This window comes from Nycticebus coucang, chromosome X (genome assembly GCF_027406575.1).
Source record: "Nycticebus coucang isolate mNycCou1 chromosome X, mNycCou1.pri, whole genome shotgun sequence".
NCBI classification, from domain to species: Eukaryota; Metazoa; Chordata; class Mammalia; order Primates; family Lorisidae; genus Nycticebus; species Nycticebus coucang.
The window spans coordinates 144,121,550-144,146,008 of record NC_069804.1 but is presented as its reverse complement, the minus strand read 5'-3'; the positions used below and the strand labels follow the sequence as shown (position 1 = coordinate 144,146,008).

Sequence of the window (24,459 nt, the reverse complement as noted above, 5' to 3'; positions counted from 1 at the left end):
CCAGGAAATTAATAATATTTTTCTATATTTTCTGAAATTTATAGTATTTGTAAGCTTTTATAAATTCATAATATATTTTGATTTCTTTTCTCCATTCTTGTGATATTTTGCCTAGTATAATGATCTCCAATTCCGTCCAGGTTGTCACAAAAGATATAAAATCTCCATTCTTCTTTTTTTGTGGCAATTTCTTTTTTCAATTTATGTATGTATGTTTGTATATATGTGTATATTTGAGACAGAGGCTCACTCTGACACCTGGGTAGAGTGCCATGGTGTCACAGCTCACAGAAATGTCAAACTCTTGGGCTCAAGCAATCCTCTTGCCTCAGCCTCCCAAGTACCTGGTACTACAGGCATCTGCCATAATGCCCGGCTAATTTTTCTTTTCTTTTTCTTTTTCTTTTCTTTTCTTTTCTTTTTTTTTTTTTTTAGTAGAGATGGGATCTTGTTCTTGCTCAGGCTGGTCTCGAAATCCTGAGCTCAAGCAATCCACCCACCTTACCTCCCAGAATGCTAGGATTATAGGCATGAGCCACCATACCCAGCCCTCTTTTCTCCATTTAAAAGCATATTCACTTTTGTACCTAATTTTGTATTCTGCTTCTTAATGGAGAATCCCCAAATTGTGTGTCAGGTCACAGAAGCCTAGATCTATCCTTGCCAATATCCAGTTCTTTATAAAATACTTTCGGTTCTACCTTTAACACATAACATATACAGAAGGTGAACACTTACCATCATCTCCACTGTCACCATCTTGGTCTTAGCCATCAGCCACCATCATTTTATGCCAGAATTATTGCAATAACCTCCTAATTTTTCTCCTTGCCAGGTCCTCTTCAGTCTAATGTCAACACAGCAGCCAGAGTGATCTTTTAAATTCTAGTCATATCAGGTCCTTCCTCTGTTCAAAACTCTTCAGTGGTTTCTATCCTCACTCAGAGTTAATCCAAAGTCCTTTTGGGTCCATCAGGAAACTACAGGATCTGTGCTCCTTCAAACATCTCTGACTTCCTTTCCCACTAATTTACTCCATTCCAGCCACCCTGGAATTTCTGAATATTTTTATTATCTTTATTATTTTGTTATTTCTTGACCAATCCAAACATGATTCTGCCTTGGGACCTTGGCATTGTCTGTTCCTCCTGCCTAGAATGCTATTTTTTCCGATGTCTGCATGGCTTTGCCCTCATTTCTTTAAGGTCTCTGCTTAAATGCCACCTTATGAGTGGGACCTTCCTTATATAAAATTATAACCTCCTCATCACTCATCACTCCCTTATCTGCCTTATTTTTCGCTGTATCACTCACCACCATCTGATATAGTACATACTTCCCTGTTTATTTGTATATTTTCTTTCTCCTCCATTAGAAGTAAATTTTGCAAGGGGAAGAGCTGTGTTCTATTCACTAGTGTATCCTCGGCACCTAGACAATGTGCTTGGATGTAGCAGACATTCAATAAGTATCTGTTGAATGAATGAAGGACAAATACTACCTGCTAATTTAAGAAGTGGGATTAGAGAGTGAGCTCTTCAAAAAATAATTTTTAAAGAGTATATTTTTAAGAAATATACATAGCATAAAATGTACCATTTTAACCATTTTTAAGAGTACAGTTCAGTAGCATTAAGTATATTCACATTGTTGTGGAACTGTCAATACCATCTATCCCACAGATCATTTTCCTGAAAAACTGAGACTCTGTACTCTATTTCTTCTTTATACACTAGGTTAATGTCTGAATTTATTACAACAAACATTTATTATCACAATGTCTAAAGGCCATTTTCATTTTGGAAACTGACTAATGGGCAATTTATATTCATTTTATAAAATGATAATTGAGAAAAGACTGTGTTCCTATTCCTTCAACAGATTAAGTGTAAAACTGTCCAGCTTTAAAAATGATTCATTAACGTGTTCCTCTGGGAGCTTGAATATTCACTACCAGCTGTTTTCCTCACGAATATTTGAATTTAATACTTTATGAAATTCTATGCTAAAGGAATAGTAAATATTTAACTACTTATGGTATTATTCTGTAGACATATTTTCTTTAATTTACAATATAGTTGTAGTTATGCAACATCAGAATACACAGAAGGGGGAGTAGAGGGGGCATGTGTTGACAGCCTACTAAGTGCTTTGTTGGATGTAAAGTGGCCTCTGTTTCTTCAGATCTTGCTCTCTTGGCAATGAACTCCATACTGATTTTCACCATCTTATTTTGTGGCAGATGTTCTCAACAAGATCTCCAATTATTTCCCTGTCACTAAATTCCAGTAGACACTTTTCAGTCTTTATTTGCTTGGCCTCCTAGCAGCAGTTAGCACAGATGACCATCCCCTCTTCTTATAAAAACCCCTTCTTCCTTTGGTCCATCTTCAAAGGTTTTTGATTCTAATTTCTGAATATTTGTATTATCTTTCTATTTCTCTCTATATCCACTATCTCCACCCCAACTAGTCTGACATCACACTCTTTCCTGGACTGCTCCTAGAGCCTCTTAAAAGGTCTTTCTGTCTCCAATGCCTCTCACCCACCCTTGATTTGTTCCCTATACGACTGCCAACGATCTCTCCAAGCTATGATCATATCATGCCCTGGATTATAACTCCTTGGTGGATTCTCCTTGCTCTAAAGTTCAGAATCCTTGTTGTGGGGTCTACAGAGTTCTTCTCCCTCTGGTTTCTGCCTGTCTTGCCAGACATAGTTTGAGCCCCTCTCTTTTTGATCTATTTTTTCTTTCTTTCTTTTTTTTTTTTTTGACAGAGTCTCACTTTGTCACCCCAGATAGAGTGCCATGGCATCACAGCTCACAGCAATCTTACTCTTGGGCTCAAGTGATTCTCTTGCCTCAGCCTCCCAAGTAGCTGGGACTACAGGTGCCCACCACAACGCCCAACTATTTTTTTATTTTTTTTTGCAGTTTGTGGCCAGGGCTGGGTTTGAACCCGCCACCTCCGGCATATGGGGCTGGCACCCTACCCCTTTGAGCCACAGGCACCGCCCAATGCCCAACTAGTTTTAGAGACAGGGTAGCACTCTTGCTCAGGCTGGTCTCCAACTCAAGTGAGCTCAGGCAATCCACCCACCTTGGCCTCCCAGAGTGCTAGGATTACAGGCGTGAGCCACTGTGCCTGGCCTTATTTTTTCTTTTTTGTTTGAGACAGGGTTTCACTCTGTCATCCAGGCTAGAGTTCAGTGGCATGATCAGAGCTCACTGCAATTTCCAAATCCTGGGATCAAATGATGCTCCTGCCTCAGCCTCCTAAGTAGCTGGGACTATAGGCATACACCACTACACCTGGCCTCACTCTTGCTCAAGGTGATTTCGAACTCCTGAGCTCAAAAAATCCTCCCACCTTGGCCTCCCAGAGTTCTAGGAGTACAGGTGTGAGCCACCATGCCTGCCCTACTCGAGACCTCTTTATGTTTCTTGAAGAATTCTTTCATGTCTGGATCTTTGCATATGTCCTTCCCTCTGCTTGGATTACTATTTGTTCATTTATTTATTTGCTCAACACATGCTTATTGAATGCTTACCAGGTGATAGCAGGTACTGTTCTAAGTAGGTATTGGGGATACAACACTGAACAAAATTTCCCTTTGGATAAATACCCAGTAATGGGATTGTTGGATCCTATGGTAGTTCTACTTTCAGTTTTTGAGAAAACTCCATACATTTCAAGTCCTCTCTCTTAGCTATTTTGAAATATACAATGTATAATTGTTAACTATAGTCTCTGTACTGTGCTAATAAACACTAGAATTTATTTTTTTCCATCTAGCTGCATGTTTGTGTTTGTACTCATTAACCAACCTCTCTTCTCCCCCACCATTCCCATACCATTGCCAGCTTCTGGTATCTGTTATTTTACTCTCTACCTCCATGAGATCCACCTTTTTACCTTCCACATATGAGTGAGAACATGCTATATTTGTCTTTCTGTGCCTGGGTTATTTCACTTAATATTATGATCACCAGTTCTATCCATGTTGCTGTAAAAGACATGATTTCATTCTTTTTTTATAGATGCAGAGTATTCCATTGTGTATATACACACATTTTCTTCATCCATCCATCCATCCATCCACGGATGGACACTTAGATTGATTTCATATCTTAGCTATCGTGAATAGTGCTGCTATTAGAAAAAGACTCCTATGGCTGGGCATGGTGCCTCACACCTGCAACTGGAGCACTCTGAGAGTCTGAGGCGGGTGGATTGCTTGAGCTTACAAGTTTGAGACCAGCCTGAGCAAGAGAGAGACCCCATCTCCAAAAAAAATAGCTGGGTGTTGTGGTGGGTGCTTGTAGTCCCAGCTACTCGGTAGGCTGAGGCAAGAGGATCGCTTGGGCCTAAAAGTTTGAGGTTGTGAGCTATGATACCATGGCACTCTATCCAGGGTGACAAAGTGAGATCCTGTCTCAAAAAAGAACCATTTTTAAAAAGACTCTTGGCTCAGTGCCTGTAGCTCAAGTGGCTAAGGCAACAGCCACATACACCAGAGCTGACGGGTTCAAATCTAGCCCGGGCCTGCCAAACAACAATGGCAACTACAACCAAAAAATAGCCTGGAATTGTAGCGGATGCCTGTAGTTCCAGCTACCTGGGAGGCTGAAGCAAGAGAATTGCTTAAGCCCAGGAGTTGGAAGTTGCTGTGAGCTGTGATGCTATGGCATTCTACCCAGGGTGACAGCTTGAGGCTCTGTCTCAAAAAAAAAGACTCCTCTGCTTATAGATTTTGTATTCTAGAAGAAGGAGAGAGATAAAAAAAAAAATAAATATGTGGGTCACTATGAAAGTTTTGAGACAGACTGTGTTATGGTCCATTATTTTACTTCCAAGAAACGCAGTCAACAACGTCCTTTCTGATTTACCCATGCGAGTTTCAGCTTGCTCAGCTTATCAGTGTTACTGGGAGGGCTTCATATGTTTCCTCCTGCATGGATTTTACACTTTTTTTTTTTTTGAGGTACAGTCTCACTATCTCACCCTCGGTAGAGTGCTGTGACGTCACAGCTCACAGCAACCTCAAACTCTTGGATCTTAAGCGATTCTCTTGCCTCCGCCTCCCAAGTAGCTGGGACTACAGGTGCCTGCCACAACACCTGGCTATTTTTAGTTGAGGTTATCATTAATGTTGTTTAGCTGGCCCTGGCCGGGTTCAAACCCGTCAGTCTCGGTGTATGTGGCTGTTGCCGTTAACTACTGTGCTACGGGCGCTGAGCCAGAATTTTTCATTTCTTGATTTCCATGTATCTCAAAGCTTTCGTAATGACCCACATATAATAATAAGCAAACCACATAATGATAAGTCCTATGGAAAAAAGAAAACAGTAGAGACGAAGGTGAATGGGATGAAGAGTACAAAGGAGAGTGAGAGGGTAAAATTCTCAACGAGGAGGTCAAGGTCAGCCTCATTGAAAGGGTGACACTTAAGCAAAAACTTGAAAGAGGTGAGAGAATAAGCCACGTGGATATCTGAGGGAAATGTTCTAGGGAGGGGGAGCAGCCAGTGCAAACCTGTGAGGGGGACTCCTGTGTGGGGTGTTGGAGGAACAGCGAGGAGGACAGTACGGCTGGAGTGCAGTAAATGAGGACATGCGCAGTGGGAGATGGTGCTGGAGGCTGGGCCACGAGGGAATTGGGAAGCTATAGGAGGAGTCTGAGCATAGCAGTTAAGACCTCTGTCTGCTCTGTTGAGAATAGACTGAAAGAGGGAAGATGAGGGTAAGGGGGCGAAGCAGGGACACTGGTCTAGACACTATTGCAGTAATCTAAGGGAGAGATGATGGCTGCGCGGACCAGAGTTGCGGCATTCTAGGTGGTGAGAACGAGTTAGACTACGAATGTACTTTCATAGTGTAACTACCTAGCCTGGCTGTTTGGATACTGAGTGTGAGCAGGGTCGTGTCCTGTATATATGACCAGAATGTTATTTAATTTGGGGGCCTTATTTTAAAAAGATACAGGGCTTGGTGCTCATAGCACAGTGTTTACGGCACCGGCCACATGCACCAAGGCTGGCGGGTTAGAGCCCTGCCAGGGCCAGCTAAACAATGACAACTGCAAAAAAAAAAAAAAAAAGCCGGGTGTTGTGGCGGATGCCTGTAGTCCCAGCTACTGGGGAGGCTGAGGCAAAAGAATTGCATAAGTCCAAGAGTTTGAGGTTGCTGTGAGCTGTGACGCCACAGCACTCTACCGAGGGTGACATAGTGAGACTGTGTCTCAAAAAATTAAAAAAAAAAAAAGATAAAAAGATACAAAATAAAGTACGAAAGTGAGTATATATTTGAAATGATGAATAAAAAATCACGAATCACAACAATCAGGGAAACTTTGTCAGGACATGATGGGTCAGATACTGTAAGACATGATTTGATGTGTCAGATTTATTTTGTATTTTATTTTATTTTTTGAGATAGAGTCTCACTATGTCACCTACAGTAGAGTGCCGTGGCGTCACAGCTCACACCAACCTCCAACTCTTGTGTTTAAGCGATTCTCTTGCCTCAGCCTCCCAAGTAGCTAGGACCACAGGTACCCACCACAACGCCTGGCTATTTTTTGTTGTTGTTGTAGTTGTCATTGTTGTATAGCAGGCCTGGGCCAGGTTCAAACCCGCCAGCCCCGGTGTATGTGGCCAGCGCGCTAACCCTATGGGCGCTGAGCCGGTGCGTCAGATTTATAAACCCTGTGACTTCATACACGTGCTCATTGCTTGTAGTGTTGCTGTAGGTTTGTGCCCTACAAATGTAAAGATTCTAACAAATTCTAGTTAATGGGATTTCCATCAAAAAAAGAATAAAAGGGTATAGTGCCCTTATCATTGTGTATGCTCTGATATCTAGCATGTTCTTTTTTTCCCTCCAGTACGTTCTTAACAGGAGAGAAATCCCATTTTAAAGTATCAGTGAGAAAGAAATGTTCTATATATGATGATATATTTTAGAAGGATTTTCTACAGACTAATTTCTGTCTGTGTATATTTCTTTCTTTCCTTTTTTTGTTTGTTTGTTTTAGCAGGCCTGGGCTGGGTTTGAACCCACCAGCCCTGGTGCATGTGGCCCGTGCCCTAACCAGCTACAGGCACCCAGCTATGTCTGTGTACATTTCAAGCCTTGTATTACCTCTACATTTCCAGTGCCAAGTACCTTAGGACAGAGTCATAGCACAATATGGCTTCTGTGCCTCTACTGTTCTGTCACTACAGCAGTTGAGTCATCACAGTGGGCTCTATAGAGTGTTTCTGGAAGCCAACTTTTCACAGAGACAGCAGGCAGTATGCAAGGAAATGATTGCAAACTATATATACACAGGGTGTCCATAAAGTTTGTGTGCAATTTAAAATTGCATGCTATTTTAAATCACACATGAACTTATGGCTACCCTGTATGTATCTTGTCAAAGTCCAGCTAAACGTATCCTCACCTCAACTTCACCCAGGCCAGATCCCGAAAATGTCTTTGGTTGCTCCAACAGCACCTAACACAAGGGGAAATGTGACGGGAGAAACTTTGGAGTAGAAAGAGACAGTGATCTTAACTGACTGCAGTAAAAAGATCTTACCTTTCTAAATTTTACAAAAATATATGACAATGTGAACATATTCCTAGGGATCTTTCTAGGTCCTTGGGCTGTGCAGATCCCTGGAGCTAAAACTTCATTAGCTTCAGGTAAAGCTGGCACTGATATGGGGCAATGCAGGAAGGGAGACATTAAGGATGCTTCTGACGTTTTGGGGCTGAAGAATGAGAAGGATGAAATTTCCATTTCTGAGAGGGTGAAGACTATAGGAGGGAAAGGTGGGGCAAGTATAGGGGTTGGGGTGAAGGTCAAGAGTGTAGCATGACCTTGACAAGCTGAGATGCCAAGTGGAGATGTCAAGTAGCTCTTCTTATTCCTACTCCCCTTTTACAGCTCAGCAAAGCTCCTTCATCTGGGACTCAATGGGCAAGGTCAAGTACCCTGTTATACACTCTATAGCACCCTGTACCTCTCCTTTTGTAAGACTCAGTACCTCCATGATGATGCCTTTAATGGTTGTCGCTATGCTTTGTATGTTTGTCCCCATCAAATCTCATGTTGAAATTTGATCCCCAATGTTGGAGATGGGGCCTAATGGGAGGTGTTTGAGTCATAAGGGTGGATCCCTCATGAATAGATAGTATGCAAGGAAATGATTGCATACCCTCCCTTGGGAGTTCCTGTGAGAGCTGGTTGTTACAGAGTCTGGCATCTCATCCTACCTTCTCACTTCCTCTCTTGCCATGTGATCTCTGCACACTCTGCCTTGCCTACACTTTCTGCCATGAGTGGAAGCAGCCTGAGGCCTTCACCTAATGCAGGGACTGGTGCCGTGCTTCTTGTACAGCTTGCAAAACTGTAAGCCAAGTAAACATCTTTATAAATTACCCAGCCTCAGGTATTTTTTTATAGCAACACAAAATGGACTAAGAGAGTCATCTGTCCTGCACAGCATTACACAAAGCTGGGATTGTGCATTGCTGTCTGTCCCTAATGTATAACAGAGTGCCCAGCATTGGGTAAGTCCTCAGGAAATGTTTGTTGAATAAATGGCAAGAGGTCAAGTAACTTCCCATCTCATAACTAGAAAATGGCAGAGCTAAGATTTTACAGGGGCATATTGTCTCAATGTTAAGGAAAAACAAAGCAAAATACACATGAACAAAGTGCACTTAACACCAATAGATTATCATAAGTTGAACATACTTAGGTAACTAGCACTCGGACCAAGCAATAGAGAGCACTGGCAACATCCCAGAAAGCCTCTCATGCCACCCTTCTAAATCACTATACCTCTTTCTTCCTCTGACATAACCACATCTTGATTTCTAACATCAGAAATCAGTTTTTCCTGTTTTTGAACTTTGTATAAATGAAATATTGTAGTACATATGCTTATGAGTCTGGCTTCTTTTGCTGTATGTTTGTGAAATTTATGAATGTTGTAAATATGGCAGCTCTCAAAGTTTTGGTCTTTACATTTATAAAAATTATTGAGGAATCCAAAAACTTTTGCTTATGTGGATTCAATATATTGATATTTACTGTATTAGAAATTCAAACAGAAATTTTAAAAAATAGTTCTTAATTAAAAAACCCATTACATGTTAATATAAATCAATAATATATTTTCATGCAAATAATTATATTTTACAAACAAAAAAATATTGATGAGAAATGTGGCATTGAGTATGAACTAGAGTCTTGGCACATATGTCAACAATACTGACACTACGTGCAGCTGGAAGTGCTCAGCTTCCAGGAGTGTCAGCCAAACCCTAGGAGGGCACAGGGATGGTGGCACAGTTCCATCATCTTGGGTTTCATGCTCCAACAAGCAACAGGTACAAATAAGCGTTTCAAGGAGACAAGATGTTGGTACATAGAAGTTACCCAATAAATTTGGTAAATGTGCAAATGTATGACTTGATGAAGAAAGTTGATTGGTTTGGGCAGGAAGTGAAGAGGATGAGAGGGCACTGACCAGCCACAGAGATGGGAATGGTGGCAGAAAGCAATACCTATTTAGGAGGCAGAAGATCTACTTTTCAGGTACTCAGCAAACTCCTTAGTGTGGTATTCATGGTCCCAATCTGCTTTCCAGGCCCATCATCACTCTGCTCAATGCTCCAGCCACTTCATTCCTTCCCTAGACAGTTGTTTTCTCTCTCTCTCTGTCTCTCTCTCACGCACGCCCCCATCTCTGCTACTGTTCACGCTGCTTTCTTTATATGCAGTGACCTCTCCCCTCCCGCTTCATGGCCGAATTCCTGATGACCTTTCAAGACTCAGTTGAAATGCTTCCTTCTCAGCAGCTTCCCAGGTGCTGACTCTCTTCCTCACCTCCCCACCTTAGCTAATCCTTCTCTTCCATGCTCCCAAGCACTTTGTGCTCATCCTCATTTTAGAACTTGACACTTGTATCATCATTGTCCAAGTGCCTGTCTTCCCCTCCAGACCGTGAACTAGGGCAAGCCATAGTCTAAGGTACCTGTGAGTCCTCAACCCCTAACATAATTCCAGGCATATAGTAGGTGTTCAATACATGCTCAGTGAATGAGTGAATGGCTAGGGTCTGGAGTGCTTGTCCTGCAGGTTCAAGTGGACAGCCCAGCTCTTCATGACCTGCAAAGACACTTGTGTGTTTTTTTGTAATAGGCTGTCTCCTCTTTAATAAATAGTGATGGTTCTGCTGAAAGCTGTGAAGCAAGAATAGATGGACTAAGACAGAAAGGAGGGAAAGATAGTAAGAGTACTCTAATTTTGTATACAAAAACCATCTATCTGGGACTATTTGTTTTCACTAAGGGACAGTAGAGGTAGCCCTGGTCATGGCATTGTAGTAGGAAATGGAGGTGCCCTGTTAGACACCTTCCTCACCACGTCAAATCCCCTATGTCTACCTTCTGGACAGAGGCAACATCACTTCTTTCCCCTATCCCAAGGCTTGGGCTTTTTTATTCCTTAGGAGTCAAAGACTCTCTGAGGTTATAAACACATTTTAATAAGGGCCATGAGGAGATAATTTCCTGCCTTTACTATCTTCCACAGTCAGCGCATGTTTTCTATTTTTTGAGTCCAAACCTTCTCTCCTCTGGGAAGCCTTTCCTGAGAAAAGCCCACCAGTTGTGACTCATTTGGCTGGAGAGTTGAGTGACTCAGTATATGAGAGTATAAAGATGGAAATGTTTCACATGCAGGCTCTCTCCCAACTAGATTTGAGCCCTTATTTCCAGAGATAGTGGCACCTGTTTTTCTGTCCACGCCAATGTTTCATATGAGGCATTGCACATAACTGTGCAGTAAATATTTGCTGATTGATCATGGATGGGTGGGGCAGGCTGGTCTGCACCTTTTGGAGAGGTCATGCCCATTTACTTTGTCTGTGGCTGATTAATTAACCTATTGTCAAGTTGTCCCTGGAGGTGGAAAGATAAGAAACAACCCTGTCTCAACTACAGATTTTAGAGGTCAGGAGATCTTGGTCTCTACTTCACTTTCCTTCATTAAGTGCTGTGGACTTGGGCAAGCCAATTAGCTGTTTTAGGCCTCAGTTTCCCTGACTGAAGAATGTGAGACATACGTTTCATGCCCACGATGGAGTAACGGAGTCCAGATTTACCCTCTTGCATGAAATAATAAATACAGACAAAAAATACATAAAATTATGTTGGTTTTTTTTTGAGACAGTGTCTCAAGCTGTTGCCCTGGGTAGAGTGCCATGGCGTCACAGCTCACAGCAACCTCAAACTCTTGGGCCTAAGTGATTCTCTTCTGTCAGCCTCCCAAGTAGCTGGGACTACAGGTGGCCTCCACAACACCAGGCTATTTTTCTGTTGTTGTTGTTGCCATTGTTGTTTAGCTGGCCCTGGGCTAGGTTCGAACCCACCAGCCTCAGTGTATGTGGCTGGTGCCCTACCCACTGAGCTACAGGGGCCACCAAAATTATGGTTTTTAAGACATTGAACATTAGGCAATGAAGGAAAGGAATCCCAGAGAGATAGGGACAAACATGGCAAGCCCTACAATAACATTACCCTATTTCTGTGAGAAAGTTTCGGACTATGACATATAGGAAGGGGAACTGAGGTAGAGCCTGTTTGACCTCCCCACCCCGCCAAGCTAAGGAGACAGAGTTCAGAGAGACCAAGGCAGATGGAGTTCATAGGACAAAACACCGGAGAGGGAAGATCTGCACGGAGAGAGTACTGATCAGCACATACGTGTGAGCAAAGAACCGTCTATGATGATTAGAGGGAACTGAACCTTGTGTTCACACGGGGCCAGAAATAGTCCTTGACTAGAAAATTTCATAATTCACAGGGCACTGGGCAGAATACTCAGGAAGATCTTTTCTTGGTACTGGGAAATAACTAGCTAAGACCAAAGGTTGCTATGAACCCATCTAACCAACCATAAAAGCAAGACCCAAAAGGATTTAAACTGCTTCCAAGTAATTTAACTGATCATACAAAACACTGATGAGAAGGTGGAACAAATGGAACTCTCATGCACTGCTGGTGAGAATGTAAATGGTAAAATGCCCTTGAAAATAATTTTGACAGTTTCTAAGAGAATGTTAAACATGCCCCCACCATATGATCCAGCCATTCCATTCTTAGATATTTATTGAAGAGAAATGAAAGCCTATGTACATACAAAGACATATACATGAACGTTCACAGCATCTTTATTTATAACAGCCAATAAATGGTAAAAGCCCAAATCCCATCAATAGGTGAATGTATAGATTGTGTATTCATAGAATACAATACTACATGCAATCATATGAATAAATCTTTTTTTTTTATTGTTGGGGATTCATTGAGGGTACAATAAGTCAGGTTACACTGATTGCAATTGTTAGGCAAAGTCCCTCTTGCAATCATGTCTTGCCCCCATAAAGTGTGACACACGCCAAGACCCCACCCACCTCCCTCCGTCCCTCTTTCTCCTTCCCCCCCCACCATAAACTTAATTGTCATTAATTGTCCTCATATCAAAATTGAGTACATAGGATTCATGCTTCTCCATTCTTGTGATGCTTTACTAAGAATAATGTCTTCCACGTCCATCCAGGTTAATACGAAGGATGTAAAGTCTCCATTTTTTTTAATGGCTGAATAGTATTCCATGGTATACATATACCACAGCTTGTTAATCCATTCCTGGGTTGGTGAGCACTTAGGCTGTTTCCACATTTTGGCGATTGTAAATTGAGCTGCAATAAACAGTCTAGTACTAGTGTCCTTATGATAAAAGGACTTTTTTCCTTCTGGGTAGATGCCTAGTAATGGGATTGCAGGATCAAATGGGAGGTCTAGCTTGAGTGCTTTGAGGTTTCTCCATACTTCCTTCCAGAAAGGTTGTACTAGTTTGCAGTCCCACCAGCAGTGTAAAAGCGTTCCCTTCTCTCCACATCCACCCCAGCATCTGCAGTTTTGAGATTTTGTGATGTGGGCCATTCTCACTGGAGTTAGATGGTATCTCAGGGTTGTTTTGATTTGCATTTCTCTAATATATAGAGATGAACATTTTTTCATGTTTGTTAGCCATTCGCCTGTCATCTTTAGAGAAGGTTCTATTCATGTCTCTTGCCCACTGATATATGGGATTGTTGGCTTTTTTCATGTGGATTAATTTGAGTTCTCTATAGATCCTAGTTATCAAGCTTTTGTCTGATTGAAAATATGCAAATATCCTTTCCCCTTGTGTAGGTTGTCTCTTTGCTTTGGTTGTCATCTCCTTAGCTGTACGGAAGCTTTTCAGTTTAATAAAGTCCCATTTGTTTATTTTTGTTGTTGTTGCAATTGCCATGGCAGTCTTCTTCATGAAGTCTTTCCCCAGGCCAATATCTTCCAGTGTTTTTCCTATGCTTTCTCTGAGGATTTTTATTGTTTCATGCCTTAAATTTAAGTCCTTTATCCATCTTGAATCAATTTTTGTGAGTGGGGAAAGGTGTGGGTCCAGTTTCAGTCTTTTACACGTAGACATCCAGTTCTCCCAACACCATTTATTGAATAGGGAGTCTTTCCCCCAAGGTATGTCCTTTTATTTTTTTATTAAATCATAATTGTATACATTGATATGATCATGGGGCATCATACACTCGCTTCATAAACCATTTGACACATTTTTATCACAGTGGTTAACATAGCCTTTCTGGCGTTATCTCAGTTACTGTGCCAAAACATTTACATTCTACATTTACCAAGTTTCGCAAATACCCCTGTAAGATGCACCACAGGTGTGATCCCAAGGTATGTTCTTGTTTGGTTTATCGAAGATTAGGTGGTTGTAAGATGTTAGTTTCATTTCTTGGTTTTCAATTCGATTCCAAGTGTCTATGTCTCTATTTTTGTGCCAGTACCATGCTGTCTTGAGCACTATGGCTTTGTAGTACAGACTAAAATCTGGTATGCTGATGCCCCCAGCTTTATTTTTATTACTAAGAACTGCTTTAGCTATACGGGTTTTTTTCTGGTTCCAAAACGCAGAATCATTTTTTCCAAATCTTGAAAGTACGATGTTGGTATTTTGCTAGGAATGGAATTGAATAGGTAGATTGCTTTGGGAAGTATAGACATTTTAACAATGTTGATTCTTCCCATCCATGAGCATGGTATGTTCTTCCATTTGTTAATATCCTCTGCTATTTCCTTTCTGAGGATTTCATAGTTTTCTTTATAGAGGTCCTTCACCTCCTTCGTTAGGTATATTCCTAGGTATTTCATTTTCTTTGAAACTATGGTGAAGGGAGTTGTGTCCTTAATTAGCTTCTCATCTTGACTGTTATTGGCGTATACAAAGGCTACTGACTTGTGGACATTGATTTTATATCCTGAAACATTACTGTATTTTTTGATGACTTCTAGGAGTCTTGTGGTTGAGTCTTTGGTGTTCTCTAAGTATAAGATCATGTCGTCAGCAAAGAGGGAGAGTTTGACCTCCTCTGCTCCCATTTGGATTCCCTTTATTTCCTTGTCTTGCCTAATTGTATTGGCTAGAACTTTCAGCACTATGTTGAATAGTAAAGGTGACAGAGGACAACCTTGTCTGGTTCCAGTTCTAAGAGGAAAAGCTTTCAGTTTTACTCCATTCAGTAAAATATTAGCTGTGGGTTTGTCATAGATAGCTTCGATCAGTTTTAGAAATGTGCCACCTATGCCTATACTCTTCAGTGTTCTAATTAGAAAAGGAAGCTGGATTTTATCAAATGCTTTTTCTGCATCTATTGAGAGGATCATATGATCTTTATTTTTGCCTCTGTTAATATGGTGGATAACATTTATGGACTTGCGTATGTTAAACCAGCCTTGCATTCCTGGGATGAAGCCTACTTGATCATGATGAATGACTTTTTGATGATAAGCTGTAATCTATTGGCTAGGATTTTGTTGAGAATTTTTGCATCTATATTCATGAGTGACATTGGTCTGAAATTCTCCTTTTTGGTTGGGTCTTTTCCTGGTTTCGGTATCAGGGTCATGTTTGCTTCGTAGAATGTGTTGGGGAAGATTCCTTCTTCCTCAATTTTTTGGAATAATTTCTGCAGTACAGGAATAAGCTCTTCCTTGAAGGTTTGATAGAATTCTGGTGTGAAGACATCTGGACTAGGGCATTTTTTGGTTGGAAGATTTTTTTTATTGTTTCTTTAATCTCAGTGCTTGAAATTGGTCTGTTCAGGAGGTCTATTTCTTCCTGGCTGAGTCTAGGGAGAGGGTGTGATTCCAAATATTTATCCATTTCCTTCACATTGTCAAATTTCTGGGCATAGAGTTTCTGGTAGTATTTAGAGGTGATCTCTTGTATCTCTGTGGGATCAGTTGTTATTTCCCCTTTATCATTTCTGATTGAGGTTATTAGAGATTTTACTTTTCTATTTCTCGTTAGTCTGGCCAATGGTTTATCTATTTTATTTATTGTTTCAAAAAACCAACTCCTTGATTCATTAATTTTCTGAATGATTCTTTTGTTTTCAATTTCATTGATCTCTGATTTGATTTTGGATATTTCTTTTCTTCTACTGAGTTTAGGCTTAGATTGTTCTTCTTTTTCCAATTCCATAAGATGGCTTGTGGGATTGTTGATGTGCTCTCTTTCTGTTTTTCGAATGCAGGCATCTAAAGTGCTGAATTTTCCTCTCAAAACTGCTTTTGCAGTATCCCACAGGTTTTGGTAGCTTGTGTCTTCATTGTTGTTGTGCTCAAGGAAGTTGATGATTTCCTGTTTTATTTCTTCCTGCACCCATCTGTTATTCAACAGAAGATTGTTTAATTTCCATGCCTTTGTGTGGGGTCGAGCGTTTTTGTTAGAGTTGAGTTCCACTTTTAGTGCCTTGTGGTCTGAGAAGATACAAGGTAAAATTTCAATTCTTTTGATTCTGTTGATATTTGTTTTGTGTCCCAGGATATGATCAATTTTGGAGAATGTTCCATGGAGAATGTTCCGTGATGAGAAAATGTATATTCTTTATCTTTGGGGTGGAGTGTTCTATATGCGTCTATCAAGCACAGTTGTTCTAGGGTCTCATTTAAATCTCTTATATCTTTGTTTAATTTCTGTTTAGAGGATCTGTCCAGCTCTGTAGGAGGAGTGTTAAAGTCCCCTATTATTAGGGTATTATCGGATATCATATTGCTCAGACTGAGTAAGGTCTGTTTCAAGAATGTGGGAGCATTTAAATTGGGTGCATAGATATTTAGAATTGAAACGCCTTCTTGTTGTATTTTTCCCTTGACCAATATAAAGTGACCATCTTTGTCTTTTTTGACTTTAGTTGCTTTAAATCCACATGTATCTGAAAATAAGATTGCAACTCCTCTTTTCTTCTGAATTCCATTTGCCTGAAAAATTGTCTTCCAACCCTTGACTCGGAGCTTTAATTTGTCTTTTGTAGCCAGCTGTGTTTCTTGCAGACAGCAGATGGATGGCTTGTGTTTTTTAATCCAGTCAGCCAATCTATGTCTCTTCAGTGTGGAATTCAAGCCATTAACATTTATGGAGATAATTGATAAGTGTGGTAGTATTCTATTCGTCTTATTTGGTGAGAGTCCATTGCTTAGTTTTATCTTTTGCATCAGTGTGGAGGTTAGGTTCTGTCCTTTAATATCTGAGTCCTTACTTTGCTGCTGATCCATTGTGATGGTCAGTGTGTAGAACAGGTTGAAGTATTTCCTGTAGAGCTGGTCTTGTTGTGGCGAATTTCCTCAATGTTTGTATATCCATAAATGATTTGATTTCTCTGTGAATTTTAAAGCTTAGCTTCGCAGGGTACAGAATTCTGGGCTGGAAATTGTTCTGTTTTTAAGTAGATTAAAGGTAGATGACCATTGTCTTCTTGCTTGGAAAGTTTCATTAGAGAAGTCTGCGGTCACTCTGATGGATTTGCCCCTGTAGGTCAACTGGCGCTTACTCCTGGCAGCTTGCAGAATCTTTTCTTTTGTCTTGACTTTGGACAGGTTCATCACAATGTGTCTTGGAGAAGCTTGGTTAGAGTTGAGGCAACGTGGGGCCCGATATCCCTCTGAAAGCAGTGTGTCAGAATCTTTGGTGATATTTGGGAAATTTTCTTTTATAATATTCTCTAGTATGGCTTCCATTCCTCTGGGGCATTCTTTTTCCCCTTCTGCGATTCCTATAACTTGTATGTTGGAACGCTTCATAAAGTCCCATAATTCTGACAGTGAACGTTCTGCTTTCTCTCTCTTCTTTTCTGCCTCTTTTACTATCTGAGTTATCTCAAGAACTTTGTCTTCTACCTCTGAAATTCTTTCTTCTGCATAGTCTAACCTGTTGCTGATACTTTCCATTGCATCTTTAAGTTCCCTAATTGACTGTTTCAGTTCCTTCAGCTCTGCTATATCCTTTCTATATTCTTCATATCCATCTCTTATTTGATTCTGTTTTTGGATTTCCTTTTGGTTATTTTCCACTTTATTAGCAGTTTCCTTTATTGTTTCCATCATTTCTTTCATTGTTTTCAACATGTGTATTCTAAATTCCCTTTCTGTCATTCCTAACATTTCTTTATATGTGGAATCCTCTGCAGTAGCTACCTCATGGTCCCTTGGCGGGGTTGTTCTGGACTGGTTCTTCATGTTGCCTGGAGTTTTCTGCTGATTCTTCCTCGTGAGTGATTTCTTTTATCTGTTTCCTTGCCCTTATTTTCCTTTCACTTCCTCTTGCTCTTTAAGTTCTTGTGCCTGTGGACTAAGGTTTCGATGAGTCCTTTTGGTACAGGACCAGAAGGATGAGAAGGTTGAAGAGCAAGGAAGGGATTAAAGAAAGGAGGAATGAGCGAAAAGAAAAAAAATATAGAGAAAGGAGAGGGTGTGGGTAAAAGGAGTATTAAAAAAAAAGAGAGGCAGCCACAGAAAGAGGGAGACAGAGCAATATAGGTGTACAGTAGGGTACTTACACAACCTTAAAAAAACTCCACCTTCTGGGGGTGCCTAGTTGGGTCGTTCCTTTGCTAACCTGGTCAAACACAGTACCCCACCTCCACCAAGTAGAGAGGAAAGACAAAAGTGCTATAAATCAAACCAAAACAAGCAAACAGAAAACTTTACGGGATAAAATTGTGTGAAAAAACAAATAATAGCAGTAGAAACACTAGCAAAAATGAAGTTCTAGTTATTGAAAAAGGCAGCAATGGGAAATTATAATTATACTAGAAAAATTGAGAAAGAAAAAAATCTGTATGGAAAAGGTTGAAATTAAAAAACAAAACATCAACAACATCAAAATAAACAGAAAAACAACCAAACCAAAAAAACAGAAAAAAAAAACAAAACCACAACCAAGAACAAAGCAGTATGTATATGTTGTTGAATATTGTCTGGGCAACACGTGGTCTTCTGGGGTATGAGCGTTAATCACAGTGCTGATACAACTGGAGGCTGTAGATTTCTCTAACCCCAGCAGGTAGACACCCTAAATCTCTCTTTAGCCCTCTTAAAAGGCACTGTGAACTTGTAAACTTGCTGAGTAGAAGCTTTCCCAGGAAAGTGCCGTCACTGGAATCACTGCTGAAGTGGCTATCCACTTACCCAGTGTGCCAAAACTGGTCTCACTCTGCCCTGAGGGTTAGGGCTGTAAGGCAGCTCAGACTCCGCCCTTAGGCTACTCAGTCGCTGGGTTACCAGCTCCCGCCCGATTCTTGCTCTGTGACCCTGAGGGCGGAGCTTGCTGGGGCAGATCACTCACAATGGCTTCCTGTGGCCCACAGCCAAACACTATTAGCTCCGTCTGGCTCAGCAGCTCAGACTGGGGCCCTAGACAACAGCCAAAGTTCTCCACACTCCCGCTCAGGCTCTCCCCAAGGCAGTTCAACTGAGTACCAAGTCCAAAGACACCAAAACAGTTCACAGGTAAGGCCTTTCTGGTTTGCAGTCTCACTACTACTGTACTTACTTACAGTTGCTGGCGGGTTTAGACCTATTGAACACATGCAACCACTTGCCAGTTTTCCACTGTTTTAGTCCTCCTCTTGGGGTCCAGAAGTCTCTCGCTGACTCCGTGTATCCTCACAAGGATGATTATAGGCAGATCCCACCAGCCAGAGATGCCTGGAGTCCTATTTCCCCAGACTCACGGTGCCCAGATGCAAGGAAGCTGTTACTCGGCCGCCATCTTGCCTGTGGTCATGTGAATAAATCTTAAAATAATTGTGCTGAGTAAAAGAAGAAGCTAGACAAAAATAGCACATACTTTATGATTCCATGTACATAAAATTCTGGAAAATGCAAACAAATCTGTAGTGACAGGAAGCAGACCAGGGGTTGCCTCGGGATGGTTTGGGGAGGAGAAAGAAGTGTGTAGGCACGTGAGATAACTCTTGGTGTTTTAGATACTCTCTTTATCTTGGCTATAGTGCTTGTTTCACAGGTTTCCACATATATCAAAACTTAGCAGATCAGATACCTTAAATATGTACAGGTTATCGTATGTCAATTATCCCTTAATACAGTTGTTTAAAAGTTCATTAATCTGTCTTGTACTTTGAATTGATCTTTTATCCATGCTTGGTTTTGGTATGGCATTCATTGGTCATCTGGAAAATATTGTTTTACTGAGTTGCATAGGCACAGTTTCCAATTTTTTTTTTTTTTTTTTTTTTTTTTTTGAGACAGAGCCTCAAGATGTCGCCCTGGGTAGAGTGCTGTGGCATCACAGCTCATAGCAACCTTCAACTGCTGGGCTTAAGCAATTCTCTCGCCTCAGCCTCCTAAATAGCTGGGACTATAGGCACCCGCCACAACACCCGGCTGTTTTTTGGTTGTAGGCGTCATTGTTGTTTGGCAGGTCCGGGCTGAATTTGAACCTGCCAGCTCTGGTGTATGTGGCTGGCACCTTAGCTGCTTGAGCTATAGGTGCCGAGCCGCTTCCAAATGTTTTTTTTGTTTGTTTGTTTGCCTGTTTTTTTTTTCTTGTTGTTGTTGATTGTTTTGTTTTTTTGAGACAGAGTCAAACTCTGTCTCCTTCAGTAGAGTGCCTGTGTCGTACTCACAGCAACCTCCGACTCTTGGGCTCAAGTGATCCTCTTGCCTCAGACTCCTGAATAGTTGGGACTACAGGCACGTGCCACAGTGCCTGGCTATTTTTAGAGAGGGGGGTCACTCTTGCTCAGGCTGGTCTGGAACTCCTGAGCTCAAGCAGTCCACCTGCCTTGGCCTCCCAGAGTGCTAGGATTATAGGTGTGCGCCATGCACCTGGCCAGCTTCCAAATATTGACATATTTTACTGTATATTATCCCTAAAATCACATTTATTAGTATTGCCAAAGGTTTTATTAGGAGAGTCTTTAGGAATTGGAAAGAAGTCAAGGTCAAATAAATTTTCCAAAATTTGTTTTTACTTGAAAGTCCCAAAATTATTATTGGTAGCAAATACTGTCAGTTAAGTAAAAGACTCACTTTGTTCATTCTCAAGGGAACTGCCAACAGCTTAAATCTGAATAACCAGTTTATCTGTCAGTCATTCTTTCAAGAAAATATGATGTTCTATGAAAAGTGTGTAGTTCAGCTCAAGTCAAACAAATACTTTTCCTTGAGACAACCATCGTACAGTGGTATGTAATAGACATGCTTTATGCGTCCCTCCTAGTTCATCAAATGGAAAATAATCATTTAAGTGGACCCAGTTATTGAGGCTTACTAAAACTGATTTTTACTGCTTCATCTAAAACTTTGTTTACTGTGAGTGCGTGGGAGATGAATATTGTAATAAATACCAACATCGGTGGTACCACTGCCTTGATTTGTGCTAAGCTGATGGTAGTTTTGTTTTTAAATATATAACTTTATTTTTGCCCCATCAGTACAAATGTCAACATAGTGAGAAAGGCAAATAGCCTTTTAGTATTATTATGAAAATGGTTTTGACCTTGAGGACTCCCCATGAGGGTTTTGGGGACTCCCTGGAGGTCCACAGATCACATTTTTGAGAAGAGCTACAGTCCAATATTTTATTTTAGGAATATGCCACAATTTATTCTCATTATTTTCAGATATTTGGAACAGTCTGTTTTCAGCTATTACACATAGGAGTGATAGAATAACTTTGTATATTTCTCAGAGCCGCACATGTGCATGCATTTGTGCCAAATATGTTTAGGAGTAAAGTTGCTGGCTCATAGGGTGTACGTACGTTCAAGTTTAGTAAATTATGCCAGATGGTTTTCCAAAGTGGATGTATTACTTCACACTCCCACTAGCAGTGTCTGAGTCTTAGGGAATTTGAATTCAGATGTGTCTGATTGCAAAGTTCAGGCCCTATACAGTGATAAATTTTGTTTTTTAAGTAAAATCGATAGTTGCTCATGGTAAAAATTCAAACAGTATAGAAGAATATTTTTATTTTTTTATTAAATCATAGCTGTGTACAATAATGCAATCATGAGGTACAATGTGCTGGTTCCATATACAGTCTGAAATATTTTCACCAAACTGGTTAACATAGCCTTCATGGCATTTTCTTAATTATTGTGTTCAAACCCTTATACTCTACACTTAGTAAACTTCACCTGCACCCTTCCAAGATGCATCCTAGGTGAGTATAGAAGAATTTAAAGTGAAAAGTAACATGGAAACAAGAATACCTCTATATAAGGATTTGTGTACCAGGATGTTAGTAGTAGATCAGTTTGCAGTGGTAAAAAGGGGAAAAATTAATACCCATCAGTATTTAATGGTATATCCATATTACTGAGTATTGGTCATTGAAAAGGAAGAATTAGGCCTATACCAGCAGACCTAGAGGGATTCCTCAAAGTATTGTTAAGTGGGAAAGATACACTCCTGAGAAGTATATCTACACACACACACACACACACACACGTGCGCGCGCGACTCCACTTTTATAAAGCAAATAACAAAAACAGTCTATACATATATGAATAGGCTTGTATATGAATAACTGGACATAACTAAAGGTGCTGAAGGTCACATATCAAGCTAATTATGTTTAGGGATGGTGCAAAAAAGGTGTGAATAAAAGTGTCCATGAGAGTAATCACTTATGTGCAGCACATATACTGAAATCTGAATGATACAGAGAAGATTGGCCTGGCTCCTGTGGGAAGACAACATGCAAATACATGAATGCAAATACATTCCACTTTTTTTTTTTGAGACAGAGTCTCAAGCTGTCGCCCTGGGTAGAGTACTGTGGTGTCATAGCTCACAGCAACCTCCAACTCTTGGGCTCAAGTGATTCTCTTGCCTCAGTTTTTCTATTTTTGGTAGAGACAGGTCTCACTCTTGCTCTGGTCTTGAACCTGTGAGCTCAAGCAATCCACCCACCTCAGCCTCCCGGACTGCTAGGGTTACAGGTGTGAGCCACCGTGTCCAGCCTTGTTTCCACTTTTTGATGTTGACAGGTAGGGAAACTGAAGCTCTGATAGGTGAAGTGACTTACCCAATTGAGGGCTCTTCCAGCTTCATACTCCATTCCCAGCTCCTCATCCCCAAAATTTGTCCATGATATAAACAGCATGTATGAGATCCCATCCTGGTAAGAGTGTGTGTGTGTGTGTGGTGTGTATGTGGATGCATGTAGTCACTGTCTGTTTTCTGTTGTTATAACTGACTACCTGACACTGGATTATTTATAAGGAAAATAAATTTCTTACTTACAGTTCTGGACGCAGGGAAGTTCAAGGTCAATAGGCCACATTTCGTGAGGGCCTTCTTGTTGTTATAACATGGCAGAGGATATCACATGGTGAGAGCAAGAGCATGCCAAACTCGCTTTTATAGCAGACTCACTCTCATGATACCTAATCCATTAGTGGATGAATGGATTAATACATTCATGAGGATGGAGCCTTCATGACCCAATCACCTCTTAAAGACTTCACCTCTTAATACAGAGACATTGGGGATTAAGTTTCAATATGAGTTTCACAAGGGACGCATGTTCAAACGATAGCAATCACCAAAATGCAATTTGTGCTTATCTCTGGGTGGTGGGATTTTTTGAAGGGATGTTTTCCTTTGTTTTTTTTTCCTTAAAATTTTATTTATTTATTTATTTTTTTTTTTTTTTGAGACAGAGTCTCACTATGTCACCCTCAGTAGAGTGCTGTAGTGTCACAGCTCACAGCAACCTCAAACTCTTGGGCTTAAGCAATTCTCTTGCCTCAGCTCCCAAGTAGCTGTGACCACAGGTGCCTGCCACAGTGCCCAGATATTTTTGTTGTTGTCGTTGCAGTTGTTGTTTAACTGGTCTGGGCTGGGTTCAAACTGGCCTGTCTTGGTGTCTGTGGCTGGCGCCCTAACCACTGAGCTATAGGTGCCGAGCCAATTTTTATTTATTTATCATTAACTTTTTAAAGAATAAACATATGCTATTAGGTCAAAGACGAAAACTTTTTTTTTTTTTTTTGAGACAGAGTCTGACTTTGTCTCGCTCAGTAGGGTGCTGTGGCGTCACAACTCACTGCAACCTCAAACTCTTGGGCTTAAGCAATTCACTTGCCTCAGCCTCCTGAGTAGCTGGGACTACAGGTACCTACCACAGTGCCCAGCTATTTTTAGAGATGGAGTCTCACTGTTGCTCAGGCTGGTCTTGAACTGTTGAGCTCAGGCAATCCACCTGGCTCAGCCTTCGTGAGTACTAGGATTTCAAACATGAGCCACCACGCCCAGCCTTCATAAAGACAGATTTTTAGGGCAGCGCCTGTGGCTCAGTGAGTAGGGCGCCGGCCCCATATACCGAGGGTGGCGAGTTCAAACCTGGCCCCGGCCAAACTGCAACCAAAAAATAGCTGGGCGTTGTGGCAGGCGCCTGTAGTCCCAGCTGCTCGGGAGGCTGAGACAAGAGAATCGTGTAAGCCCAAGAGCTGGAGGTTGCTGTGAGCTGTGTGAGGCCACGGCACTCTACCGAGGGCCATAAAGTGAGACTCTGTCTCTACAAAAAAAAAAAAAAAAGACAGATTTTTAAATGGGACTGGGTATACTGACTGGCTATCTGGAAAAATATTTCCAAACTTCACACTGTACACAAAAATCAACTTTAAATGGATCAAGGATTCAATTGTAAACCATGGAACCACACAAATATTAAAAGAAAATACGAACAAATTTCCCTTTTTAATCTTGGTGGGGGGAAAGGCTCTTTAACCATAACTTAAAAGCTATAGGCAATAAAAAAAAATTGATAAATTTGACTACATAAAAAAATGGCATGGCAAAGAGCCCCATTGAAATCAAAGTCAAAAACCAACAAATAAACTGGAAAAAAAGTGCAACATCTGTACTGAATAAAGGACTAGAATTGCTTTTTTTGTTGTTTGTTTTATTTCTTTTTTAAAGGGCTAGAATTGTGACTATACAAAGAAATCTTCAAAATCGATGAGCAAAGTTTCAAAAACCCTATAGAAAAGTGGGGAGATACATGAACAATTATCTAACTT

The 24,459-nt window shown here is 40.8% G+C and overlaps 2 pseudogenes; one reads left to right on the top strand and one right to left on the bottom strand.

Annotated features, from left to right (window-relative positions):
• The window catches only part of LOC128577029 (protein enabled homolog), a 79,151-nt pseudogene that overhangs the window by 33,914 nt on the left and 20,778 nt on the right, over nucleotides 1–24,459 (bottom strand).
• LOC128578794 (uncharacterized) lies at nucleotides 22,052–22,167 on the top strand (annotated as a pseudogene).